General features: G+C 34.3%; 1 long non-coding RNA gene across 1 annotated transcript; it reads left to right on the forward strand.

Annotated features, from left to right (window-relative positions):
- The first annotated feature begins 1096 nt into the window (after window positions 1–1096).
- Window positions 1097–4021, forward strand: LOC131019385 (uncharacterized). Its single transcript, XR_009100238.1, has 3 exons — window positions 1097–1276; window positions 3131–3197; window positions 3801–4021. It is a non-coding gene; the product is annotated as an uncharacterized LOC131019385 (long non-coding RNA).
- Window positions 4022–5110: the final 1089 nt, after the last annotated feature.

Genomic DNA, 5110 nt, shown 5'->3' on the forward strand with positions numbered 1-5110 from the left:
TTTTTGTATACCACCTCAGTTTTTGACCGATGTCGTAGGTCCAAAAAATATGATGTTGTTTTATAATATTAAAATTGATTAAATATTACTTTTATAAGATTTTTTTGCTCTAAAATTCAATATTTATTTAAAAGCAAGATAAAATAATTTTCCTTTATACCATAATCATAATAAAATTTCAACATTCATTACAACTTTAAATTCAACCCAATCAATTCTACCACATCCATTATAAAATAAGTTAAATCCTAACAATAACTATAAATAAAAGGAGTTAACATTTGTGGATCCACCACCAAATAAGTTCAATCTAACATTCAAACGAGTTAACACTTGTAGCTCCTTCGTTCCTTCAATATGTGATGCATCAACCAATATATCCAATGTTATCTTCTTTGCCTTCACCATATGTAATACCCGGGCTTTTGATGACGTGTTAATTGCTTGAGTTTGAGTAATTAGGGTTTAGATCCCTTGTTTGATTTACTTTGTAAAGAGATGAGGAGTTATATGAAGTTTTCTTGTTATTTTTTTTAAGATGTTGAGATGTTCTTTCGATGATGTGAGAATGATGTGGGATTTTATATCCGTATTTGAGTTTGAGTATTTGAATAATTCGAGATAATTATTTGAATGAGAACGATGAACTCGGAAGTGAGATCTGAGTCCGTTAAGACGTTTTTCAAAATTTTGACTTTTTGACGATGAATAGTAAAATACTGCTATTTCGTCTTTTTGTCGACTTTCAAAATCTTACGTGCACGTCATCGAGAAATATTCTTAGTTTTTCGATACGAGTCCAATAATGAAAGTTTTTATTTTTGGACGACGAGTGAATAGTAAATCGGGATTTCTCGATAAACGAACCGAGCTCGTTTATCAGAATTTTGAGAACGAGCTTGCGTTTTCTATATTTATATAGAATTACGAGTGCAATGAAAGTGAGTAGAGGTTGAGAGGGCGAGTAACAAAGAGTATGGGTTGTTAGTTGTTAAAACGAGACGAGACGAGATATTTAACGACTAACGGGTTAATATCCTAAATATCTAACCTACCCTACCCCCAACCACCCCCAAACCTCCCAAAACCCCTTTCCCCTCACTAACTCACGCTATATCAGCCCACACCACACACACAACTCACATATTCACACACACAACACCTAAAACACACACTACACACGCCATTTTCCATTTAAGCTTGGACGGAGCTTTTGACCTCCGATTTGAGCACCGAGACGAGCGCCGATCATCTTTTCGATCACGTATCTAAGTAGGTAAGATCTTTACCTACGTTTTGATGGTTTTATTTTCGATTTTCGTCGACGTCGAAAAACGTCGATTCTCGACTTTATTTTGAAACGACGTCGGATCGTCGTGAAATTTTAGTATGTTGTTCTTGGGTAAATGTTGAGCATGTTTAATGAAGGGAGTAAGAACGGAACGAACCGTAGCTATGAAACCCATGAGGGCAGCCCCGTTTTTCACATATTAGCTTGTCTTTCGAATTTTTGTTTGATCGTTTTGACTTGATATTTGTGCTTAGGGGTATGCTAGAATCGATATATATTAAATTCGTATTTTTCCAAGCACGAAAATTGTATAAATTTTTAGAGTATGATTATTTAAATTCGTGAAGTTTGAGACGTTGCATAATGAATATTATTGCGTATATGTGTTCTACGATATCACATGAGCATGCTAATTGATTTACAATTTATGGATGATAATTGTTGAACGAAATTAAAACTGGAATTCTGTCAAAATTTTACAGCAGTTTCAAGCTTATGTTTCGATGAGTTTTCATTGCTTGATGGCTCTGAAATTTTAGTATGTTTATCTATGATATGTGTATTTCGTTGCTGCAAAATTTCATGTCTTTTGGATGATGTTTGCTATTTTAAAGATATTTGAAAAATCCTTGACAGAATCTGTCAACTATTGGTAGACTTCACAAAAACGTTTATATCTATTAATCCATGAATGATTTTGCATCACCGTTTTTTTTTAAACGAAACTAGACTTCAATACTTTTCTAAAAACATAAGATTTCGATTTTTATGACCTCTGAAACAGAGCAGTTTATTATTTCAAAAATGCCCTGTTCTGCTGTCATATTTGTCCAACAGTAAAAGTGTATGAGTTTCATTGTTTATTTGGCAGATCATATGAACGTTTTCTCTTGTGAAATTTTAACCAAATCTTCAAGGATACCTTTAGTTTTGGATGATTAAATTTGATGGAATTTTATTAAGGTTTGCCTTGGTTTCTAATGGCCTAAACAAAATTGGCAGAAACTGTCAATCTTTGACAGCCTGCACTAAAAGAGCAATATCTCCAAAAATCTTTAACCTTTTTGGTTAACTACCATTTTTAGAGTGAACTACACTTCATGAAGTTTTTGAGATCAATTGGTATGAGAGTTTATGATGATTGAGTTGGTTGTTATGAATTTTTAAAGATGACACAAAAACAGCAAAACTTTCTAGAAAACAACTTGATTATATTTGTTTTGATGGATGATACGATATGACTAAATGGTGTGAGTTGTGAGAGTTATGATTAACGCGCATAAATGTTGGTATCTGACACTCGAACAATTGGTGTCGAGTATAAATGATAGTTTACTGATAAAGAGTTTTGATGATTTTGAATTGTTTGGTTTGCGTTGAAAAGATGTCAAGATGTTAAGTTTTGAGTCGAGAGACGAGTTCACGTAGTGAGATTCACGCGTTGAAATCTCGTGGCTGACATTATATATGAATAGGTCATGCCGAAATTTTTAGTGAAATTAGAATTTGAGCATAGTCAATTCTTGTTGACCCGTGACTCAAATACATGCCTAATGGAAAGTTTAACTTTCTAATCGGTTAATTAGACGAGATGAGAGCGAATAGATCTGCTAAGAAAGTGGACTTTTCGATGTGTTAAATATTTCTTTTAATTGAAGCGCTGCTAATTATAACATAAGGATGTTATAATTAATGAGTAATGACGAGAGATAATAATTGTTATATTGATTAACAATCAAGAGAGATGAACATTAGAGATACTAATGTTTCATAAAAGAGATTAGATTATTAATCGAGGTTTCTTTTATAACTTCTCACCAATTCTTCATAACGATGAAGGTCCTTTTGGGAAGTAACGACTTGAGGGAGAGAGTGACGTTACTCATTGATACAGAGACACAATGAGGTGGGCATTACTTTTACTATACGTATATAGAGATCCCCTGCGTGTCGTAGGCCTCTTATACGAATGAATGCATGAGATGATTTAACTGTTAATTTCAGTTTTATATATCTATCAAACGACTTTAATGCTACCTTTGAACAAGTTATTTCGTTACAAATCTTTGAACTGGAAAATATTACAACTGTTGTCTTGCCATAAAATGTTTAAATTTTAGTATGATATCTATCTGCTTTGGCTTTGCCAATGATGCAATCGAATTCGGGTCCTGAGCAGTTGATAGCTATCCTGCCAGGGCTAGTGTACACCAGTGACCGTGAGTCATCTAGCGGGTTGGCCGGTCAAGTGACCGTGAGAGGTGGCCACCTCTCCGGCACACAGTTTCAGATATGATAGATTACAAAAGAACTTAGTCTGATCAGACGAACTTTAAGAATCACAAATGAACTTAGTAAGCTTGGGCCTTTTTAGCGAAAAACTCCCTTGCTGTACTGTTTATGATGGCATGACAATTTATAGTTTTGAAGCATGTATTTTTATACCTAGGCATACGTGCCCACTGAGTGCTTTTGTACTCAGCCCTGCATATGTTTTCTAAATGTGCAGGTTAAGCTGATGTGATGATGGTGCTGTAATGAGCGGAGTCTCCAGGGTTGTTAATAAATAGTTAACCTGTCTAGAATATGTCTTCATACATATGTCTAGCTACTTTCCGCTGCAAGATGTTGTTGATGTTATAGTATGTTATGTCATACTTTGAGTCTTAAGAGAATGGTTTCATACGATGTATAACTTGATTAATGATATTAATTAAGTTTTATGCTGTCTTTCATAGACTGTTTTCAATTGAGTATTAATGAATAAAAATGACGAGTTTTATTAAGATGAGTAAGTTTTACGGCTATAAATGACGCCCCTTTTCTTCCCCTTCTTCTTTAACCCCATCCCTAGTCGTGGATCACTCGGCCTAACTATCCATAGTTAGGGCGGGCTGTGACAGAGTGGTATCAGAGCGAAGGTTAAGCTCTGAATTAGAAGTCTTGAGTTTAGTCTAGAATGAGTCACTAGACTAATAGTTATTAACAACCGTGAGCTCAGCGCACCATCACACCAGGCTCAACGAGGTATGTAAAATTTCAAAGTTTATTTGACGTTAAATTTTGAAGAGCACGATGTTGAGGTTATATGATGAGTTATGATGTTATGCTTTGAAGATGCATAGTTTGAGTTTGAGGATGACAACATGATTAATAATGAGTTATTATGTTGTAAGAGCATATGTTGACGTTACATGATGAATCATGAGAGCGTTTATATCATATGATGTTATATGATTGAAGATGCATAATTATGAGTTATGATGTGATGTATTTGAGATGTTTTGTGATGAGAATTGTTTGAGCAGTTGTGATAAGTCACGATGATTTAGATGAAGGAATCTAATGTCATTGTTAAGAGAGATTTTCTACTAAGTAGAAGGATGAAATGAGAACTTAGAGCTAAAGCTTGAGAGAATTAGCAATTGCTTTAAGTACTTGTTGGTTTGAGTTATGAGTTTGAGTTATGAGCTTGAGTATAATAGCATGATTAATGATGAGTTATTAGCATGCTGCAATGAGATATTGTACGATATGTTGAGTTGTTTGGTGACGCGAGTTTTGCTCACGCAACCTTAATGGTACTTGAGGAGGTATCATGAGCCATAGTCTTTGGAGATGGCTTTGAGAGAGAATTGTTGAGTTGTCTTACTGAGTCACGATGATTTAGATTAAGGGATCTAATATCATTGTTTAGAGAGATTCCCTACTAAGTAAAGATGGGACGAGATGAGAATTTAGATATTTTGAGCTTGAGTTTTAAGATAACAGTACTACTTAGTAGGAGTTTTGCTAAGTTATGTTTTGTTTATTTCTGTT

The sequence above is a fragment of the Salvia miltiorrhiza genome, chromosome 4 (assembly GCF_028751815.1).
Source record: "Salvia miltiorrhiza cultivar Shanhuang (shh) chromosome 4, IMPLAD_Smil_shh, whole genome shotgun sequence".
In the NCBI taxonomy this organism is placed as follows: Eukaryota; Viridiplantae; Streptophyta; class Magnoliopsida; order Lamiales; family Lamiaceae; genus Salvia; species Salvia miltiorrhiza.